Source organism: Kogia breviceps, chromosome 6 (genome assembly GCF_026419965.1).
Source record: "Kogia breviceps isolate mKogBre1 chromosome 6, mKogBre1 haplotype 1, whole genome shotgun sequence".
In the NCBI taxonomy this organism is placed as follows: Eukaryota; Metazoa; Chordata; class Mammalia; order Artiodactyla; family Physeteridae; genus Kogia; species Kogia breviceps.
The window spans coordinates 44,910,925-44,935,350 of NC_081315.1; the positions used below are offsets into that span (position 1 = coordinate 44,910,925).

At 42.4% G+C, this 24,426-nt stretch overlaps 1 protein-coding gene and 1 pseudogene across 7 annotated transcripts in view; one reads left to right on the plus strand and one right to left on the minus strand.

Moving 5' to 3' along the window:
* The window catches only part of LOC131758722 (RE1-silencing transcription factor-like), a 161,613-nt gene that overhangs the window by 106,299 nt on the left and 30,888 nt on the right, over positions 1-24,426 (minus strand). The gene's annotated exons all lie outside the window — the stretch shown is intronic.
* On the plus strand, positions 19,196-19,630 carry LOC131758731 (ragulator complex protein LAMTOR2 pseudogene; annotated as a pseudogene).

The window sequence follows — 24,426 nt, forward strand, 5'->3', positions numbered from 1 at the left end:
AATCAGAGGCAGAACAGCAGCAAGTGACAGACACTAAAGTTAAATGTCACACTTCCTAGAGGCACAATCGACCAGATGATTCAGGATAAAAGAAAAATGATTTTGAATGAAGGGACCACATATAGGGCTGAAATTATTTTACCAACATTGTCTAGGCAATTTATCAAATGTTCATTCATTTGGAGCTGTGGAGACCTAAGCAGTAGTGAATACATAAAGGACTAAAAACAAAGCAACAAGCATTAACCACAGAACTGCAGAACAAATCTCGTAGCTTGCTCTTGGTGTTACTAACATGACAATGGTTGCACTGGCCACCTTTTTTTTTTTTTTTTGCGGTACGTGGGCCTCTCACTGCTGTGGCCTCTCTCATTGCGGACCACAGGTTCCAGACGCACAGGCTCCACGGCATGTGGGATCTTCCCAGACCGGGCCACGAACCCATGTCCCCTGTATCGGCAGGTGGACTCTCAACCACTGAGCCACCAGGGAAGCCCGCATTGGCCATTTTTGTTCAGCATATTTGTCCAAGGGTCAGTAAACTATGGTCCACAGTCTAAATATGGCCTGATGCCTGTTTCTGTAAGTTTTGCTGGAATGCAGCCACGTCCATTTTAATGACTCATACATAATCTGCCTGCTTTTGCACTAGAATGGCAGAAGTGACGAGTTGTGACAGACGGCATGATCCACAAAGTCAAAAGTACTTACTCTCAGGCCCTTGACAGAAAATTTTTTGTCAACTCTTATTCTTGGCTGACAAATGCTGACACAACTATGTGAAAAGCACCCTGGTATAAAATATTTCTAAGGTGTGATATCAACTGTTTGGAACAAAATAACATAAAGGCAGCAGCGCCCACCCACATCAATTTATAAGAAATCTACCTTGAGGGGTAAATGGCTTTCTTTTTGAAGCTGAAATTCCTGCTAACACAACTCTAAGCATTGTTCCTGAGTCAGTACTCAAGATTTCAGTTTGTGTTCCTGAACATCAAATATGAAGGTGTTTATAAGCAAGTGTCTATGTTATTTGGTAATAGAAATCCCACAAATTTAAGAAAATATTTTTATATGAAAGTTAGCAAAATAAGTCATCTCCATTTTATGACCATTGTTCAAAATATTTACATTACGTATCTCAGAAAAGTATTAACATTCATTTCAAATTTACCCTCTGGCCTCAACAGGACACTAGCCAGAACTTTAGCTATGCACAGTTCCAGGTAGAGTTTAAAACTGCACATTGTCTTCTTGTCCCTATACCTAAGGTTGCTAAAGTCAAGAGGTAGGGCATGTGACAGTGCCAGTCATTAGGCTGTAGTATGTCAGCTCTAAAACCAGCCTTCCAGACTCTGTGATGATAGATTTCTGCAGACCTCCCATCTGCTTTGCTAGCTGGCTTCTTCTGCCAATAGGGATGTGTCAGGGGGTGACCGCAAGTCAAGGGGGTGGAGGAGGGACTCGCTATTTCTTTCAGTGGTGCCCCAGCTATGGCCATTGGCAGTAGCAGCTGGTTTCAGTCTCCAGCTTTGTCACACACTCTCAAAACTGCCTCATCGGACATCCCTGGTGGAGCAGTGGTTAAGAATCCACCTGCCAATGCAGGAGACACAGGTTCAAGCCCTGGTCCAGGAAGCTCCCACATGCTGTGGAGCAACTAAGCCCGTGTGCTGCAACTACTGAGCCCGTGCACCACAACTACTGAAGCCCACGTGCCTAGAGTCCATGCTCTACAACAAAAGAAGCCACCACAATGAGAAGTCCGCACACCACAACAAAGAGTAGCCCCTGCTCGCCACCACAAAGGCCCAATGTAGCAAAAAATAAATAAAATTTAAAAAACAAACAAACTGTCTCATCATGGCCCTTTCACCCACCAGCACCAGCCAGGTAGCACCCCTGCTCAGAGGTCTGAGTTCCAGCTTCCCAGGGCCTCTCCTCCAAATTGCTAGGTTCTGTGAATCCAAAATTCTTCCCTTTGTTCCCCCAGACTTAGGGATGATGCCCATATTCTGAAGTTACTATCTCTGTGTGTTACCTCATGGTTCCCTTTCTGCTTTATTCAGTTCTCCGATTCTAGCCTGGCCAATTTCTTATATTAAATTCTCTCAAGTGAAATACCCAGCAAGGCTTGTGTTTTCCACACTAGATCCTGACTGAACCAGGAAGTATGTCACAGATCAACACTGACACATATGCATAAGAGTTGGAAAAGAAACAGATCTATGCACTAACTTGTTGTGCCTCTTTGGCCAAATTATTTCTCTTCCCTAAACTTCTTATTAATATTCGCTAAATAACTACCAAAATCTGTATTTAGAATAAGTAAATATGTCAATGGGAGCTTCTCAAGGGAAAAAAAATCAGTAAATAAATATTCTGAAATACTATATGAGGTCCTGTTGGAGGGCACTGATGTATGTGCCTCAGGATAACCTTTCTTTATTTGTTAAATTTCTTTTTTTTTTAAACTTAATTAATTAATTAATTCGGTTGCACTGGGTCTTAGTTGTGGCAGGTGGGCTCCTTAGTTGTGGCTCACAGGCTCCTTAGCTGCAGCATGTGGGCTCTTTAGTTGCAGCAGGTGGGCTCCTTAGCTGAGGCTCACGGACTCCTTAGTTGTGGCATGTGAACTCTTAGTTGTGGCATGCATGTGGGATCTAGTTCCCTGACCAGGGATTGAACCTGGGCGTCCTGCATTGGGAGCGCAGAGTCTTATCCACTGCGCCACCAGGGAAGTCCCCTGTTAAATTTCTTAAAATTTAATTATTTTAATAAAAAATGATACATGCCAGAAGGACTATCATCAAAAACACTACAAATAACAAATGCTGGGGAGGTTGTGGAGAAAAGGAAATCTTCATGCACTGTTGGTGGGAATGTATATTGGTGCAACCACTGTGGAAAACAGTATGGAGGTTCTCAAAAAACTAAAAACAGAACTACCATATGATCCAGCAATTCCACTCCTGGGTATTTATACAAAAAAGAATGAAAACACTAATTCAAAAAGGTACATGCACCCCAATGTTCATAGCAGCACTATTATTTTTTAAATTTACTTATTTTATTTATTTATTTTTGGCTGCGTTGGGTCTTTGTTGCTGCCCGAGTACTTTCTCTAGTTGCGGCGAGCAGGAGCTACTCTTCATTGTGGTGCATGGGCTTCTCACTGCAGTGGCTTCTCTTGCTGCATAGCAGGCTCTAGGTGTACAGGCTTCAGTAGTTGTGGCTCGTGGGCTCAGTAGTTGTGGCTCACGGTTCTAGAGCGCACGCTCAGTAGTTGTGGCACGCGGGCTTAGTTGCTGCATGGCATTTGGGATATTCCCAGACTAGGGCTCGAACTTGTGTCCCCTGCATTGGCAGGCAGATTCTTAACCACTGCGCCACCAGGGAAGCCACATAGCAGCATTATTTGCAATTGCCAAGATATGGAAGCAACTTAAATGTCCATCAACAGATGAATGGATAAAGAAGAAGTGGTACATATATAAAATGGGATACTACTCAGCCATAAAAAAGAACAAAAATCTGCCATTTGCAAAAACATGAATGGACTTGTAGGATATTATGCTAAGTGAAATAAGTCAGACAGAGAAAGATGAATACTGTATGATATCATTTAAATGTGGAATCTAAAAGATAAAACAAACTAGTAAATATAACAAAAAAGAAACAGACTCACAGATATGGAGAACAAACTAGTGGTTACCAGTGGAGAGGAGGAGGAGGGAAGAGGCAAGATAGGGTTAGGGAATTAAGAGGTACAAACTACTGCATATAAAATGAATAAGTGGGACTTCCCTGGTAGCGCAGTGGTTAAGAATCCACCTGCCAATGCAGGGAACACGGGTTCGAGCCCTGGTCCGGGATGATCCCACACGTCATGGAGCAACTAAGCCCGTGTGCCACAACTACTGAGCCTGCACTCTAGAGCCTGTGAGCCACAATTACTGAGCCCGTGTGCCACAACTACAGAAGCCTGTGTGCCTAGAGCCCATGCTCCGCAACAAGAAGAGCCACTGCAATGAGAAGCCTGTTCACCGCAACGAAGAGTAGCCCCCACTCACCACTAGAGAAAGCCCGCATGCAGTGCCGAAGACGCAAAAATAAAATTTTTTTAATAAATAAATGAATAAGCTATAAAGATATATCATACCACACAAGTAATATAGTCAATACTTTATAATAACTATAACCTTTAAAAATTGTGAATCACTATGCTGTATACCTGAAACTTATATAACATTGTACATCAACTATACCTCAATTAAAATATTTTTAATGATACATGCATATAATTGTTTTATTTTTTTATTGAGGTATATATCCAGCTCCAAATTTGTGATTCCAACTTCGAGGTCTAATAGGCATCCTCTCCAAATGTTCTTCATCACAGAAATGGCATCACCACACATCCACCGGCTCAGGACAAAATCCCAGGAAGCAACCTTGGTTCTTCTCCTCACTCCAGTTGGTTCCACCTCCAAAAGACATCCTGAATCTACTTCTCACCAGTCCCCTATTATCCATTAATTCCAGCTGCCATCATCCTTTACTGTAAATGCCACCTAATTTGTTCCCCTGCCTCAGCTCTTAGCTATCTCCTCCATTCTTCATCCAATCTCTTAAGACATAAGTCATATCAGGGCCATGCCCCTGCTTAAAATCCTCCACTGGCTTCCCACTGCAACAGGAACAAATCCAAACCCCTTATCATGGCCTACATTACCATACACGTTCTTGGCCTTGTCCACATCTCGGCACTTGCTTTTTCTTGAGCCTGGAATATCTGTCCTCAAGGTCCTCACCAGGCTTCTGTCTCATCCTTCAGCTTTCAGCTTAAATGCCACCTCTGAAAGGCCTTTCCTGACCTCCCAATGGAAAGTCTTCTCCTCCCCTCTCCCAACTCTCTAGCACCTAATTTTAGAAATTATTCTATTCACTTGTTTTGGAGTTCCCTCTGTTACCTCTCCCCCAACACCTACACTGGAAAGCTTCCAGACAGCAGGGACGCCTTTGTTAAGTTCATCCCCGAAAACAGTTCCTGGGATAGAGAAGATGCTGAATAAACTGGGGTTGACTGACAAGAGTCCACAAGCTTATCCACGGCTCTTACAAGGTTTTTGTTTGCTGCAGGGGACATGGTCCCCTTAATTGCTTGCTCCCATTCTCAGTGGAGTAGGAGTGGGACTGGGGCAAGGGTAGGGAGGTTGGAGGCTAACCACCACCCCTCCTCTGCCTTCCCCTCCCCCTCCCCCATGCGTCGTTTCCTGCCCCTCCCCCCTCCTCCTACCTGCTCCGCTCTTCCTCCTCTTCCCCGCCCCTCCTTCACCCCACCCTGTCGCGTGTCCGACCCGAGGGCGCTCTCCGTGTCGCGTGGGCGCTGGAGCGCAGGGACCCGACCACCGGCCGCGGAGGGAGGATGGCGCTCGAGGCACTTCGCTTGGGGCTGTTGCTCCTGCTCTGCTGGGACTCGGCAGGTAACGCTCATCTGTGGGCCTGCTCCGCGGAGGACCGGCAGAGGAGTTACCGAGAGGGGGTCTCGCCGGCGACTGCCCCTGCCGGGGTCCGGGCGGCCTTGGCGCCCCTCCATGCACCCGTTACTGGCGGTTCCAGGCCCGCCCAGCTGTTGTCTAGGGACACGAACTTGGGCATGTGCGGGGCTGGCATTGTGAAGCCAGCAACCCCCTTAGTTCTTGCTTGGGCTTCGTTCCCAGCATTTTCTTAGTGACCCTGCTGTCTGCTCTTTCTCCCTTAAAGCAGATTTCCTGGAGCCCAAGATCGGCAGTTGGGTTTTTATGTACCAGGGGCCCTACGGATCCTCAGCTGGAGATGTACAGGAATCAGGAATTGTGAATGCCAAGTGCGCCGGGCACTCGGGAGCTCATGAGAAAGGGGCCTTAGTCCAGCCAAACTTGATGCCCATTTAAAATGGAGTTAAAAATGGTAACCCCTAGTGTTAAGTTTTGTGTTTATTACTGTGAGCCACAGAGGAAAAGAATACTGTGAGTTACTGAATTACTTCTCTGACTTTTGGGGTTTTTTAGCCAGGAAAATCTGACTTTTCATTTCTTAAATACTAAATTCTGTGAAGGAAGAGGGGCAAAATGGTCCCCTGATGATGGAGGGCCATGGAGCAAAGAGTAGAGATCATCAGCAAAGGTCCTGTGAGCATTAGGGAAGCGCGGGGTGCCATAGTTAGGGTCTTCCTGCAGTGGCTTTTGTATATCAGCCCGGAGCTTGCATCTCTTGGCAAGCCTATCACTGAGGTAGATGTCATTCAGTGGGGGCTGTGGGTTCACTTTCTGCTGGCTCTGAATGTCCTGCTAGATAATAGCGACCCATTCTGGGGGGACTGTAGCTGCCCAAAGTTCTGTCTCAGCTGAAGCTCCATCATGCTTGTCTCGGGAGCCCCCTCAAGGAGCAGTAGGTGGACCTTGGGACACGGCCTCTACTGCTGTTATTCCAAGGGCTGGGAAAGCATTCTCCAGCTGAGGCTCAGGGGAAGTTCTCTCTGATCCCTGAACTTGCATTGGCTCCTCAGGAATCGGCTGGGGCAGGGGGTGGGGCAGATATCACCAACCCTGCAAACATATCTGAGGATGGAATCAGGGCCTCTTCTCTCATTTTGTTATGTAGCTCCAAATTCCTTTCTCCAGCAAACTTATTAGGGTGGTCAGTTACGGAGCTGGTACCAAATGTTCTCTGTGTGCCTGCTAGGAGAGGTGCCAGAACACAACTGAACATACTTCTTAGGAGTTCTTCAAAAGCTGGACGTGGGAGAGAAAAGGAGAAGGTGTGGCCTGTATAAATCACAAGCTGGATTTTAAAAAACCCTATGAAGAAGAACTGCCCTTTATTACATCCTTTAAAATGTCTGTTTTCTTCTTGCAGCCTCTTTGAATGCTCAATTTGGTCAACATTCAGAATACAGAACAGTAAGAAACCACTTGTATCGTTTCTACTGATACGTGAAGCTGACAACAGTTTGGGTTGGGTGCTGGTTTTCAGGTCTGACCTGTCACTTTTGAAACAGTGGACTGCTTCTTTAGAAACCAGATTCTCAGGCAGGCTTTTTGATACAGATCACAATGTATAGGTTGGTTAAAAATAGCTCAGGCCTTGGATACCTCAGGGCTTTCTTTCCTTTAATGTTCCCTTTGATGATTTAGAGGATCCTAAGCCTAATAGTTACACCCTATACTAGGCATTTTATGTATATTAACAAATTAAATTCTGTGGAAGTAAAGGAAGACCAACCAAATAACTAGCAAAAGCTACTTATTCAACATGCATCCCAGTACTCACAGCAGCACTATTTACAGTAGCCAAGACATGGAAGCAACCTAAGTGTCCATCGACAGATGAATGGATAAAGATGTGGTACATATATACAATGGAATACTACTACTCAGCTATAAAAAAGAACGAAATAATGCCATTTGCAGCAACATGGACGGACCTAGAGATTATCATACTAAGTGAAGTAAGACAGAGAAAGACAAATATCATATATCACTTAAATGTGGAATCTAAAATATGATACAAATGAACCTACCTATGAAACAGAAACAGACTCAGACAGAGAACAGACTTACGGTTGCCAAGGGGGAGGGGGAGGAAAGGAAAAATTAGGAGTTTGGGATTAACATATGCACAATACTATATGTAAAATAGATAAACAACAAGGACCTGCTGTGTAGCATGGGGAACTACATTCAATGTCTTGTAGTGACCTATAATGGAAAAGAATCTGAAAAGGAATATATATATATATATATATATGAATCACTTTGCTGTACACCTGAAACTAACACATTGTAAATAACTATACTTCAATTTTTTAAAAAGGTTAATAATAAAAGCTAGTTATTCAGAGCTTGATGTAGCAAGTTGAGTTAGCCATGTCACTTGCGTCATTTTGGCTGAGACTCAAAGGCAGAGAGTAGGAAGGCTTTACAGTGGGAAAAAGGGAAAGCATCAGGTATGCCCTGATTAAGGCATATTATTGGCATGGCGAAACTGTAGGTGGGTAACTAGAAGCAGGCATCCTATGTGAATTGTTAGAAGGACATATTCAGCTTTCTCTGACTGGGCCTAAGTTGGAAGCAGGGACAAAATTTAGGAAACTATCAGTTTCCCTAATCAAGTCCTGGCCATTTGGGACCAACTGTTACAGAGCTTACTGTTTGGCTCCCTGGATGTCACTACAGATAGCTATATGATTTCTTACGTGTCTGACTCTAGCAGACTGACTTCCTGGACTGGTTATTCTAAATAATGTGTTGGTTTCCTGGGCAGCTTGCTAAGGTTGTGGGTCAGAATTCTTAATATCTGGTCTGACACTGTCCATTTGTATATGCAGTCTCTCATTTCTCACAATGACCTTGTAAGATAGATAGATATTATTATTTTACATATGAGGGTATTGACCTCAGTGGGTTAGGTAACTTTGAGTATTCAATTTAGTACAGACCTTTTCCAGGAAACTTTCCCACCCTGTTTTCTTCCTCCAAAGCAGACATAAGTGCACTTTCTCTGTGCTTCCATTCAAACTACACTGCATTATCATCACCACCATGCTAGTGTAGGGGAGGAAAAAAATCTTTCCTCTACCCTTCTAAGTTCTTAGCTGGGGCCCCTATAACAAAGGACAGGTTAACAAGAGAAAAATAAACATTTAATAACAAGTGCATTGTGCATACACATGGGAGCACTCAAGAGATGAGTAATTCAAAGAGATGGCTTAGAAATCTGCCTTATATAGCATCTTTACCAGAGAGCAATAAGTTTGTAGATAAATGACAGGACAAAGGAAAATGGTTTCAGGCTTCCAAGGGCGGCAAACAGTGGGAAGATAAATAATGGGAGGAAACTAATGGGGTAAGGTTTGTTTGCAGATTCCTCAGGTCCCATCTCTGGACTGATAAGACTCCAGAGTCATCTCCAGTAAAGGAGAATTTATATCCTGCCTTTAGGCAGAAAAGGGGAAGGGAGAGAGAGTTGCACCTTAACTGCCTTTAGCTCAAAATAATTTTTATATCAAAGAGCCATATTTTGGGGCTAACATAGCCTGGTTTCCTTCAACAGTGAATTATTAGATACCAGTGTTCTAAATTATTGGTAGAGAATAACTCACTTAATCCTTTATAGCACTAAAAGTAGGTACCATTATTATCCCCCTGGTCAAGGTCACATGGAAATGGTGGAACTGTGGTTCCAACCGAGGCATTCTGACTCCAGATCCAGTGCTCTTCACTAGCCCATCAGAGCACTGAATTGTAATTGTCTGTCTCCCTCCAGTAAACTGTATATTTTGTGGTCAAGGATGATGTGTTGTTATTTGGTGCCCAATCTTCAGCACTTCATGGGTGCCCAATAATACTTTTGCTCAGATGACTCAGTTTTCTTGGGTTTGATTTTCTTTCAGAAAAATTGTGATAATAACAGCAAAAACTCACTCTGGCATCTTCCATTTAAGCAACTCACATACGACCCTCTCCTTTCTCTCTGAACAGTTTCCACAGCAGATCACACACTCACTGGTTGTAGATAGACTACTGTCTTGTATGATTACTCTTTTGTAAAGTCAAATATTTCCATCAGTGGAGCTGTATTCTTACCAAGACTCAAGTGTGTGTGTTCACAGGCCTGTTATGTGAGTCTCCAGTCTTATTTTAATTAAAAATGTAAAGACAGCATAAACATGAGTGTAAAGAGATAAGCCATTTATATGAGAACTGTGTCAAATGCTTTTGAAAGACTTGCTAAAAGACAAAATGCTAAAAACAAAAAAATTGCTCTTGAATTAGGTGTAGGTAAAACAATGGTAAATAACTGAGGAATCGTTTTTTAATTGTACATTACCTTGTTGTAACGTGTCTTTAAATTTTCACAATATTTAAAATGGGTAGTTTTACCCACCAGGAGATATTTAGACTGTCATTTTGATTGTCTAACTGGGGAGTTGTTACTGGCATCTAGTGGATAGAGAACAGAGATGCTACTAAACTTCCTACAATGCACAGGGCAGCCTCACACAACAAAGAATTATCTGGTCCAAAATATGAATGGGGGTTGAGAAATCCCATTTTTAAAGAAACCAAAACAGGAAATCATAGATGATTTATTATGCATATGATTTTTGCAGTGATAGTGCAAAGAACTCTAATTAATTGAAACAGTCATAGGAAAAGTCTTATGTCTTATGTCAGGTAGAATTAGATTCAGCTGCAAGAAACAACGACTCAAAATAACAGCTCGCAGAGCTGCCATCTTAGGATGTGGCCTTTGGCCTCCTGGTCTGTAAGATAAAAAGTAGCACTCCATGCACCCAGGAGCAGGATGGAGGAATGGACAAAGGAGAATAAGAAATGGGGGAAGCAGAGGACAGGTACCAACTTTCTTTTAAAGGAGGTTCCCAGAAGCTACTATACAATAATTCCACTTGTATCCCATCAGCCTGGCCTTGATCATATGGTCATACCTAGCTGCAAGGGAGGTTATCTTAGTGTAGGTAGCATTACAGCTGGCCATGTGCTTTGTCATTGTCTTACATCAAAAGATTGGCATCTGTTTTCAGAGAAAAGGTATTTTTTGTTATTGTTTCCCTGTTAATTGACTTTTTCAATTAAGTGAGCAATTACCACTTGTCCCAATCTCATTGGATAAGAGGGCATCTACTCTCCTGTGGAAGCCCTGGAAGGCAACATCTTAATGAAGCTGGGGCAGCAAGAACACATCAGGCTCCTAAATGGAGACAGAGGGCTGAATGGAGGATGGAAAGGGTAAAACAAGTTCTTTACTTTAGAGTTTGGCCCATGGCCACCCCTGCTTAACTCTATAAATCCAGATATCAGTAGAAATGTGTAGTCCATTTATTAAGAATGTTAAACAGTGTGACTTACTCTGAAGTGAGGAATGGTAATCACTACTAAAATATACACACACAAACAGAAATACAGCAGGCCATATATTTAACCCATTATTAAAGTGGGACTCTGCACATCATAGTGTGACCATTGTGACCATTTCTAGTCCTGGCCCTGCTAGGGACTAGTGGCTATGCATAAGACATGTTACATCTCTGGTCTCGATTCCATTGAATCTGAGGGTTGAGTTCCATGACCCCATATCGGTTTCTTAGGGCTGCCGTAATAAAGCCAGAAACTGGATATCTTACACAACGGTAATGCACTGTCTCACAGTTCTCACGGCTAGAAGTCCAAACTCAAGGTGTTGGCAGGGTTGCTTCCTTCCGAGGGAGAATCTGTTCTATTCCTCTGTCCTAGTATCTGGTAGCCTCAGGCATTCCTTGGCTAGTTAATGGCATTCTCTTGGTGTCTTCACGTGATCTTCCCTCTGTGTGTGACTCTGTGTCCATATTTCCCTTTTGATAAGGACACCAGTCATATTGGATTAGGGCCAATTCTACTAACCTTAAGTTGATTACCTATATAAAGACCCTATTTCCATATATGGTCACATTCTGAGGTACTTGGGGTTAGAACTTTAACATATCTTTCTGGGTGGACACAATTAAACTCATAACAACCCCTGAGATCTAATTCTGAACCTACTGCTTTCTTTAATGCTGTCGTTTAAATGCCAGTATCTTAAAAGTCCAGACAGGATTCCCGAGTGTGTCTGGGCATTATGCCCAGGGATTAGGTGGAATGTAATACGACATTCTCATGGAGATGGTAGTGAAGAACAATTTATGAAGCTGGAGGATAGTAAAGTAGGTTCGGTGACATGTCTTGGACTTTCATTTAAACATCAGCCAGACAGAACCTTCCTCTGAGGTCCTTTTCTTACATAGCAGGTACTGACCCATTGCTTCAACACTGCATCTGATTTTTGCATTAGAAAAACCTTTTTTGTGTGTGGAAAATAGAAATCTTTCTGTAGGCTGTTTCTAGGAAATCTAGGAAAATGTGGGTGTTTGTCCTCCTCTCAGCTGTTTTGTGATGAGAAAGTCTCAAGGTATTCTCCAATTTCTGTCTTCCTTTCTCTTTTCCAGCCAGATTGCAATCAGTATAAATTACCAGGATGTCCCAGGGACTTCAGCCCTGTGTGTGGAAGCGACATGTCCACTTATCCCAATGAGTGTACTCTGTGCGTGAAAATCAGTTAACAATTTTACAGTATAAACTAGCCAAGTTTTCTTTAGTTCTTCTCATGAATTTTGATTACTTAGGAAGTTGTGACTCTTTTCTTGGACATAGGAATCAAATGTGACATAAGTAGTTCTGTTTTAAGACTGACATTTTAAAAAACACAGAATCCTCCAGTGCATTTTCTAGGTCAAAGTTAGAGAATAAGGTGTGTGATTTATCAGTTATAGACCAGATAATTAAGTGATGTACTATCAGGGATAGGTAGTTTCCAAAATTTAAGAATATATTTAGGATTGTAGCTGCAGTGCATTTTGCAGCCCCATTGGTCGAACCTGTGTTGGGCACTGAGAAAGGGGTCTTTCTGGGTCTCCCACCCAGTGTCTAGGGACAGTTCCAGAGTAATGAATCAGTGTGTCTTCCGAGGAATGAAAGAAAACAAGGAAAGGAATGGTAGCTATTTCTGGGTTTTGAGGCAGGTCATAGAGCTGAGGCCCTGCCATGTAGACCCCAGCCCATAAACAACCCTACCCATCCTGGCACAACTTGAAGGGGAACAGGGATGTGTCCCAGAGCATCAAGTTCCCTCAGAATCATTGTCCCTCAGGAGACAAGATGGGAGAGTAGAAGGACTTTAGCTCACCTCTTCTCACGAAAACACCAAAATCACAACCAACTGCTGAACAACCATCGACAAAAAAAGATGGGAACCTACCAAAAAAGATATTCTACATTGAAAGACAAAGAGGAAGCCAAAACCAGATGGTAGGAGGGGCGCTTTCACGATATAATCAAATGCTATATCTGCTGGTTGGGCAACCCTCAAACTGGAAAATAATTATATCACAGAGGTTCTCCCACAGGAGTGAGAGTTCTGAGCCCCATGTTAGGCTCCCTAGCCTGGGGTTCTGGCATGGGGAGGAGAAGTCCCCAGAGCATTTGGCTTTGAAGGCCAGCAGGGCTTGAGTGCTGGAGCTCCACAGGACTGAGGGAAATAGAGACTCCACTCTTGGAGGGAGCAAACAAGGTGTCACGTACACTGGGACCCAAGCAAAGCAGTGACTCCACAGGAGCCTGAGCCAGATGTAACTACAGGTCTTGGAAGGACTCCTGGGGAGGCAGGGGTCGGCTGTGGTCAACTGTGGGGGCAAGGACACTGGTGGCGGAGGCCCCAGGGAATATTCATCAGCATGTGCTCTCCTGGAGGTCACCACCTCGGCACCAAAACCTGGCCCCACCCAACAGCTTGCAGGCTCTAGTGCTGGGACAACTCAGGCCAAACAACCAACAGGGTGGGAACACAGCCCCACCCATCAGCAGACAAGTTGTCTAAAGCTGTCCTGAGCCAACGGCTGCCTATAAACAGACCCCTTGACATGGCCCTGCCCACCAGAAGGACAAGACCCAGCTCCATACACCAGTAGGCAGGCGCCAGTCCCTCCCACCAGGAAGCCTGCACAAGCCCCTGAACCAACCTCACCAACCAGGGGACAGACACCAGAACCAAGAACTACAATCCTGCAGCCTGAGGAACAGAGACCGCAAACACAGAAAGTTTGACAAAATGAGATGGCAGAGAAATATGTTCCAGACAAAGGAACCAGACAAAACCTCAGAAGAACAGCTAAGTGAAGTGGAGATAGGCAATCTGCCTGAAAAAGAATTCAGAATAATGACAGTAAAGATGATCCAAGGTCTCAGAAAAAGAATGGAGGCACAGACCAAAAGATATAAGAAATGTTTAACAAAGAGTTAGAAGATTTAAAGAACAAACAGAGGAAATTCCCTCAGGGCAAAGTGGTTAAGAATCTGCCTACCAATGCAGGTGACACAGGTTCAATCCCTGGCCTGGGGAGATCCCACATGCTGCAGAGCAACTAAGCCTGTGTGCCACAACTACTGAGCTTGCACTCTAGAGCTTGTGAGCCACAAATACTGAGCCTGTGCACCACAACTACCGAAGCCTGCGAGCCACAGAGCCTGTGCACCACAACTACTGAGCCCGTGCCCATGCACTGCAACTACTGACGCCTGCACACACTAGGGCCTTCGTGCTGTAACTACTGAGAACACGTGATGCAAATACTGAAGGCTGCATGCCCAGAGCCCTTGCTCTGCAACAAGAGAAGCCACAATGAGAAGCTGGTGCACTGCAACAAAGAATACACCCCTCGCTGCAACTAGAGAAAGCCCGCACGCAGCAACAAAGACCCAATGCAGCCAATAAATAAATAAAATTTAAAAATAAATCAATAAAGAACAAACAGAGGTGAACAATACAATAACTAAAATTTAAAATACAATAGAAGGAATCAATAGCAGAATAAATGAGGCAGAAGAAAAAATAAGTGAGCTGGAACACAAAATGATGGAAAACACTGCTAGAGAACAGAATAAAGAAAGAAGAATGAAAAGAAATGAGGATAGTCTAAGAGACATCTGGGACAACATTAAGTGCACCAACTTTCACATTTAGGGGTCCCAGAAGGAGAAGAGAGAGAGAAAGGGCCTGAGAAAATATTTCAAGAGATAATAACTGAAAATTTCCCTAACATGGGAAAGGAAAAACTCACTCAAGTCCAGGAAGCCCTGAGAGTTACATACAGGATAAACCCAAGGAGGAACACTCTGAGATACATATTAATCAAACTGACAAAAATTAAAGACAAAAAGAAAATGTTAAAAGCAACAAGGGAAAAGCAAATAACATACAAGGGAATCCCGATAAGGTTATCAGCTGTTTTTTTCACCAGAAATTCTGCAGGCCAGAAGGGAGTGGCATGATACATTTAAAGTGATGAAAGGGAAAAACCTACAAACAACAATGCCCTACCCAGCAAGGCTCTTGTTCAGATTTGTCAGAGAAATCAAAAGCTTTACACAGCTAGAGAGACCGTGTGCTGCAACCACTGAGCCTGTGCACTCTAGAGCCCATGTGTGACAACTAGAGAGAAGTCCACACACCACAATGAAGAGCCCACATGCTGCAACGAAAGATCCTGCATGCAGCAACCAAGATCCCGCATGCCACAATTAAGACCCAACGCAGCCAAATTAAAAAAAAAAAAAAAAAAGCTTTACAGACAAGCAAAAGCAAAGAGAATCCAGCACCACAAAACCAGCTTTACAAGAAATGCTAAAGGTACTTCTCTAGATGAAAAAGAAAAGACCACAACTAGAACCAAGAAAATTACCAATGACAAAGCTCACCAGTAAAGACAAACATAGTAAAGGTAGGAAATCATCCATACACAAATATGAAGTCAAAACCAGGAATCATGAGGAGAGAAGAGTACAAATGCAGGATACTGGAAATGTATTTGCAATTAAGAGACCAGCAACTTAAAGCAATCATATAAATAAATACATATATAGACTGCTATATAAAAACCTCATGATAACCAGAGACCAAAAATCTACAATAGATACACATACAAAAAAGAAAAAGCAATCTAAATACAACTCTAAACATAGTCATCAAATCACAAGAGAAAAGAACAGAAGAGGGGAAGAAAAAAGACCTAAAAAAACAAATACAAAACCATTAACAAAATGGTAATAAGAACATACATATCAATAATTACCTTAAATGTAATTGGATTAAATGCTCCAACCAAAAGACACTGACTGGCTGAATGGATACAAAAACAAGACCCATATATACCCTGCCTACAAGAGACCCACTTCAGATCTAGGGACACATACAGACTGAAAGTGAGGGGATGAAAAAAGGTATTCCATACAAATGGAAAGCAAAAGAAAGCTGGAGTAGTAATATGTCAGAGAAAATACACTTTAAAATAAAGATTGTTACAAGAGACAGAAGGGCACTACACAATGATCAAGGGATCAATTCAAGAAGAAGATAACAATTGTAAATATATATACACCCAACATAGGAGCACCTCAATATATAAAGCAAATGCTAACAGCCATAACAGGAGAAATTGACAGTAACACAATAATAGTGGGGACTTTAGCATCCCACTTATATCAATGGGCAGATCATCCAGACGAAAAATCAATAAGGAAACACAGGCCTTAAATGACACATTAGACCAGATGGACTTAATTAATATTTATAGAGCATTCCATCCGAAAGCAGCAGAATACACATTCTTCTCAAGTGCACATGGAACATTCTCCAGGACAGAGCACATGCTGGTCCACAAAGGAAGCCTAAGTAAATTTAAGAAAATTGAAATCATATCAAGCATCTTTTCCGACCACAGTGCTATGAGATTAGAAATCAACTACAATAAAAAGAAACTGTAAAAAACACAAACTCAGGGAAGCTAAACCACATATTACTAAACAACCAATGGATCACTGAAGAAATCAGAGGAAATCAAAAAATACCTACAGATAAAACAAAAACACAAAGATCCAAAACCTGTGGGACGCAGCAAAAGAAGTTCTAAGAGGGAAATTTATACCAACACAATGTTACCTCAGGAAACAAAAAAATCTCAAACAACCTAAACTTACACCTAAAGCAACTAAAGAAAGAAGAACGAACAAAACCCAAAGTTAGTAGAAGGAAAGAAATCATAAAGATCAGAGCAGAAATAAATGAAATAGAGATGAAGAAAACAATAGCAAAGATCAATAAAACTAAAAGTTGTTTCTTTGGAAAGATAAACAAAACTGATAAGCCTTTAGCCAGACTCATCAAGAAAAAAAGGAAGAGGGCTCAAATCAATAAAATTAGAAATGAAAAAGGAGAAGTTACAACTAACACCACATAAATACAAAGGATCATAAGAGACTACTACAAGCAACTACACGCCAATAAAATGGGCAACCTAGAAGACATGGACAATTTCTTAGAAAGGTATAATCATCCAAGACCGAACCAGGAAGAAATAGAAAATATGAACAGACCAATCACAAGTACTGAAATTGAAACTGTGATTTAAAAACTTCCAACAAACAAAAGTCCAGGGACCTCCCTGGTGGCACAGTGGTTAAGAATCTGCCTGCCAATGCAGGAGACACAGGTTCAATCCCTCGTCCGGGAAGATCCCACATGCCGCGGAGCAACTAAGCCCGTGTGACATAACTACTGAGGCTACGCGCCCTGGAGGCTGCGAACCACAACCACTGAGCCCACACACCACAACTACTGAAGCCCACATGCTCTAGGGCCTGTGTGCTGCAACTACTGAGCCTGCATGCTGCAACTACTGAAGCCTACATGCCTAGAGCCAGTGCTGTGCAAGAGAAGCCACTGCAATGAGAAGTCCACACAACGCAACAAAGAGTAGCCCAAATCTCTAGCTGCAACTAGAGAAAGGCTGTGCACAGCAATGAAGACCCAATGCAGCACCCCGCTCCCCAAAAAAGTCCAGGACTATATGACTCCACAGATGAATTCTCTCAAACATTCAGAGAAGAGTTAACACCTATCCTTCTGAAACTACAGTAAGTCCCCTACATATAAACCTTCAAGTTGCAAACTTTCAAAGATGCGAACATGCATTCGCATGTCCAATCACATGAGTTAGTTCATGTATCTGGCGTACATTGTCACATGTGTGCATCCTCTACAAGTGGTGTGCTTTTTTGTACTTTACTGTACAGTACTGTATAGAGTACAGTAGTACAGTATCTTTATTTCAAGTCCAGGATGTCCAGAAGCAGGTGTAAAAGCAGCAGTGAAGTAGCTGGTACTGTACTGTACTTTTCAAGGTACTATACTGTAAGATTAAAATTGTTTTCTTGGGACTTCCCTTCCACTGCGGAGGCACAGTCGTTAAGAATATGCCTGCCAATGCAGGGGACATGGATTTGATCCCTGGTCTGGGAAGAACCCACATGCCATGGAGCAACTAAGCTCGTGCACCACAACTACTGAGCCTGCGCGCCACAACTACTGAGCCCATGTTCCACAACTACCGAAGCCCGCATGCTCTAGGGCCTGAAGGCCACAACTACAGAGCCCATGTGCTGCAACCACTGAAGCCTGCGCACCTAGAGCCTGTGCTCTGCAACGAGAAGCCACTGCAATGAGAAGCCCATGCACCACGACGAAGACTAGCCCCCACTCACTGCTACTAGAGAAAGCCTGCGTGCAGCAACAAAGACCCAACACAGCCAAAAAAACAAAAGTATTCTTTATTTTTTGTTTGTTTGTCTTTTATGCATTATTTGTGTGAAAAGTTATTATAAACCTATTACAGTACAGTAATATATAGCCAATTGTGTTAGTTGGGTACCTAGTCTAACTTTGTTGGACTTACGAATGAACTGGACTTATGAATGCACTCTCGGAACAGAACTCATTCATATGTAGGGGACTTACTGTATTCCAAAACATTGAAGAGGAAGGCATACTCCCAAACTCACTCTATGAGTCCACCATCACCCTGATACCAAACCCAGAGAAAGATACCACAAAAAAAGAAAATTACAGGCCAATAACACTGATGAACATAGAAGCACAAATTCTCAACAAAATACTAGAAAACCAAATCCAAGAATACATTAAAAGGATCATACACCATGATCAAGTGGGATTTATCTCAGGAATGCAAGGATTTTTCAATATCTGCAAATTAATCAGTGTGATACACCACATTAACAAATTGAAGAATAAAAACCATATGATCATCTCAATAGATGCAGAAAAAGCTTTTGACAAAATTCAACACACATTTATGATAAAAACTCTCTAGAAAGTGGGCATAGAGGGAACCTACCTCAACATAATACAGGCCATATATGCTAAACCCACAGCTTACATCATACTCAATGGTGAAAAGCTGAAAACATTTCCTCTAAGATCAGGAACAAGACAAGGTGTCCACTCTCATCACTTTCATTCGACATAGTTTTGGAAGTCCTAGCCATGGCAATCAGAGAAGAAAAAGAAATAAAATGAATCCCAATTGGAAAACAAGAAGTAAAACTGTCACTGTTTGCAGATGACATGATACTATACATAGAAGATCATAAAGATGCTAAGGGCGTTCTGGAGCAGGGCAGATGGACTACGGGAAGCAGCAGGCGGAGGGCAGCAGTAGGAAACTCGGGGATCTGGGTGCAAAAGCCCAGGGATAGGAGCCGCAGGCATGCTGCATCCCAAGGCTTTGACCCAGGTGCTAAGCCAGGCAACAATGGAGGCATCCAGAGCACCCTGCTGCTGAATAACGAGGGATCTCTGTTGGCCTACTCCAGTTACGGGGATATGGACGCCCGGGTCACCGCTGCCATCGCCAGTAACATCTGGGTGGCCTACGACCAGAACGGGAACCAAGCATTTAATGAAGACAATCTCAAATTCATCCTCATGGACTGCATGGAGGGCCATGTAGCCATCACTCGAGTGGCCAACTTTCTACTGTGCATGTATGCCAAGGAGACTGTTGGCTTCAGAATGCTCAAGGCCAAGGCCCAGGCCTTGGTGCAGTACCTGGAGGAGCCTCTCACCCAAGTAGCATCATCATAATGGGTGCTGGTGGAAGCAGGGGTTCAGAAAAGAGAGATGACCATTTGGAGGGGCAGGGCCCCCTGGATATGCCTTCCTGGATGTGGAAGGTTGGGGGGACTTTGTTCTTCCCAAGAATCAACTTCAACTCCTGTCTTGAAAAACAAAAAAAAGATGCTAGCAGAAAACTACTAGAGCTCATGAATGAATTCACTAAAGTTGCAGAATACAAAGTTAATACACAGAAATCTCTTGCATTTCTATACACTAACAACAAAAGATCAGAAACAGAAATTAAGGAAACAATCCCATTTACCATTGCATCAAAAGAATAAAATACCTAGGAATAAACCTGCCTAAGGAGGCAGAAGACCTGTACTCTGAAAGCTATAAGATGCTGATGAAAGAAAGTGAAGGCAACACAAACAGATGGAAAGATACACCATGTTCTGGAAGAATCAATATTGTCAAAATGACTATGCTATCCAAGGCAATCTCCAGATTCAATGCAATCCCTATCAAATTACCAATGGCATTTTTCACAGGACTAGAACAAAAAATTTTACAATTTGTATGGAAACACAAAAGACCCCGAATAGCCAATGCAATCCTGAGAAAGAAAAATGGAACTGGAGGAATCAGGCTCCATGGCCTCAGACTATACTACAAAGTTATAGTAATTAAAACAGTACAGTATTGGCACAAAAATAGAAATATAGACTAATAGAACAGGATAGAAAGCCCAGAAATAAACCCATGCACCTATGGTCAATTAATCTATGACAAAGGAGGCAAGAATATACAATGGAGAAAAGACAGTCTCTTCAATAATGGTGCTGGGAAAACTGGACAGTTACATGAAAAAGAATGAAATTAGAACATTCTCTAACACCATAAACAAAAATAACCTCAAAATGGATTAAGGACCTAAATGTAAGACTGGATACTACAAAACTCTTAGAGGAAAACATAGGCAGAACACTCTTTTTTTTTTTTTTTTTTTTGCGGTACGCGGGCCTCTCACTGTTGTGGCCTCTCCTGTTGCAGAGCACAGGCTCTGGATGCGCAGGCTCAGCAGCCATGGCTCCCAGGCCCAGCCGCTCCGCAGCACGTGGTATCCTCCCGGACCGGGGCACAAACCCATGTCCCCTGCATCGGCAGGCGGACTCTGAACCACTGCGCCACCAGGGAAGCCCCAGAACACTCTTTGACATGAAATACAGAAATATCTTTTTGGATCCAACTCCTACAGTAATGAAAATAAAAACAAAAATTTTTAAATAGGACCCAATCAATCTTAAAAGCTTTTGCACCGCAGAGGAAGCCATAAACAAAACAAAAATAACAACCCACAGAATGGGAGAAAATATTCGCAAATGAATCGACCAACTGGGGATTAATCTCCAAAATATACAAACAGATCATGTAGCTCAAGAGCAAAAAAACAAACAACCCAATCCAAAAATGGGGAGAATATCTAAATAGACATTTCTCCAAAGAAGACATACAGATGGCCAAAAAGCCCATGGAAAGGTGCTCAACATCACTAATTATTAAGAGAAATGCAAATCAAACCCTCAATGAGGTATCACCTCACACCAGTTAGAATGGCCATCATCAAAATGTCTATAGGGACTTCCTTGTTGGTCCAGTGGTTAAGACTCTGCACTCCAGGGGCTTCCCTGGTGGCGCAGTGGTTGAGAATCTTCCTGCTAATGCAGGGGACACAGGTTCAAGCCCTGGTCTGGGAAGATTCCCACATGCCGCGGAGCAACTAGGCCCATGAGCCACAACTACTGAGCCTGCGCGTCTGGAGCCTGTGCTCCACAAGAGAGGCCGCGATAGTGAGAGGCCCGTGCACCACGGTGAAGAGTGGCCCCCGCTTGCCACAACTAGAGAAAGCCCTCGCACATAAACGAAGACCCAACACAGCCAAAAATAAATAAACAAATAAACAAAATGTGGGGTTTAAAAAAAAAGAAGACTGTGCTCACAATGCAGGGGGCCTGGGTTCTATCCCTGGTCAGGGAACTAGATCCCACATGTCTCAACTAAAGATCCCTCAAGCCACAACAAAGATCCTGCGTGCCACAGCTAAGACCTGGCTCAGTCAAGTAAATAAATAAATAATTAATTAAAAATTTTTTTTAAGTCTATAAACAAATGCTGGAGAGGGTGTGGAGAAAAGGGAATCCTCCTACACTATTGGTGGGAATGTAAATTGGTACAACCAATATGGAGAACAGTATGGAGATGCCTTAAAAAAAGAATTACCATATGATCCAACAATCCCACTCCTGGACATATATCCGGAGAAAACCATCATTTGAAAAGATACATGCACCCCAATGTTCATTAGAGCACTATTTATAATAGCCAAGACAAGGAAGCAACCTAAGCGTCCATCGACAGACAAATGGATAAAGAAGATGTGGTACATATATACAATGGAATATTACTCAGCCATAGAAAAGAACAAAATAATGCCATCTGCAGCAACATGGATGGACCTAGAGATTATCATACTAAGTGAAATAAGTAAAACAGAGAAAGACAAATATCATATATTGTATGTGGAATCTAAAAAAATGATACAAGTGAACTTATTTACAAAACAGAAACAGACTCCCAGACTTCAAAAACAAACTTATGGTTACCAAAGGAGAAAGGTGGGAGAGGGATAAATTAGGAGTTTGGGATTAACATGTATACACTACTATATATAAAATGAGTAATCAACAAGGACCTACTATATAGCACAGGGAACTCTATTCAATATTCTGTAATAAACTATATGGGAAAAGAATCTGAAAAAGAATGGATATATGTATAATTGAATCATTTTCCTGTACACCTGAGATTAACAGAACATTGTAAATCAACTATACACCAATATAAAATAAAAATTAAACAAAAAAGAATATATTTAGTAGTTAAACTCTGTGGAATATTAAGTGTTCTTTTAAAGTCAGAGGGCATGTTCAGGTAACCTACACACCCTGCACTATTAGTTGGAAAAGAGGTCTTAATAACTCTACCTGGTAGAATGCTCAGTAATAAGTGTATTACACCTGAAACCCTTAGTGTAAAACACCTGACCAGCTCATGTGACCATGACTTCTACTCCAGGTATGCTGCTTTGTATTTCAGGGGTCCATTCTCTGACCTCAGTTTTAAGTGATTACCTAGGTCTTTCTTCTCAGAGTGATTCTTTGAGGATAGTTCCCTGTGCCCTAGGGTTAGGGGAAAAAAATAGCTGAGTTGGGCTTTCGACCTCGATTTAGCTTTAAAAATGTTAATTAAGTGTCACCCTGTAAAGAATCTAATGTATAATGACATGGGTCTTTTTAATACAAAGAGTGGGGCAGTTTCAATATGGCAGGTAGTGTTTCAATATGGCGGCCCAGGGCAGGCCACCCCAAAATGTGCCCCAATGGCATGTTAATTATTGTGAATTAAAGTTGCTTAAGAAAGAGCCAGCAAGAGAGACACTTTGACCCTCCTCTCTGTCTCCCTGAAAGCAGGAAAATAATCTCTTATGAAAGATGCACTCCCTGCAACTGAAAGGTAGAAGGGACACCCTTAATCGCCAGAGATGGGGAATTCAGAGCTGAAAAGCCTGTAAAAACAAACCTTGTTACTTCTTTAATTTACTTCCCTAAGCCAAAACTCTGTATAGATTCTTCACTAATTAAGTACCCAAAGTCTAAATTTCTTTGTCTTGTCAATTCCTCACAAATGTATTGTTTCTTTGTCTAAAAAGAAAAAAAGCTGCCTGCTTTGGTTACTTATTAGGTCCCATTTCTATGAGACCTCTGTGCACATAAATAAAATTTTTTCTTTTTCTCCTGTTAATCTGTCTTGTGTCCATTTTATTACCAGTCCAGCCACAAGAACTCAAGAGGGTAGAAGGGGAAATTTATTCAACCCTGACAGCTGGTGAGCCAGGCAGGAGCCTGGCTGGAACCTGCTTCCCGCCTTGAGGCTACTGCAGATGAGAGATCCTGAGACATTTGATAAAGACCAGCAGAAGGTAAGATTTCTTACCACCTCAGCTTCCTGGATCTCTGTCTGCAAGGCCTGGTGGAAGGGAAAGTGGCGAGAGTTCCTTACTCCCTCTCTAAATTTAGATTAGCAGGAGAAAATATTTTTGAGCTAGTTCCTTGTACTTAGCAACTCTTGGGAATTCTTTTCTTCCCAGAGATGGTCACTGTTTTTCTTTGTCTGTCTGCTGTATTGTTTGCCATAAGGAGGAAGAACCATAGAGCAGAATGCAGGCATAGGTCCTATAAGCCTGCTGTTTGAGCCAGCCTCATAGACTGGTGAGTTAATGTTTCTCACCAGACCTGCATCTACTTAAACAAACTTTGCTGTGGATCTTCCATATAAACCCAGATAAAGTTTGTCCTTCCACCTTGCTTTATGTCCTGAGATCTCAGATTTGTGTCCAGTGAGAATATTCTCTGGTCCTGGCCATTTGGAAGGTGCAGCTTGTGGCCAGTTGAATAGACTTCGGTTTTGAAACACAAAGTCAGCACTCTGGCCATACCAGCTCTCAGGAGAGTTTGTCTTAATGGGCTGTTGTTGTCTCAACCTTCATTGCCTTACTTTCTTAGACTAACTATGGGAGTGAACTTTCTTGATCATGTGAGGGCTATATACTGTTGTGAGATGCTTCTTTCATCTTTGGTTAAGCCATAAAAAAGGCTTATTGGTTTGAGTCTGTATTTGAAATTAATACAAGATCCTACTCATCAATGGCCAGAAAAAAGGATCCTTTAAGTTGGCTATATTTAAGAGGAAAAAAATGCTGAAAGCTCTCATCATAAATAACTTATATTGATACTTATGGGAGGATCAAATTGAAAGGAAAAA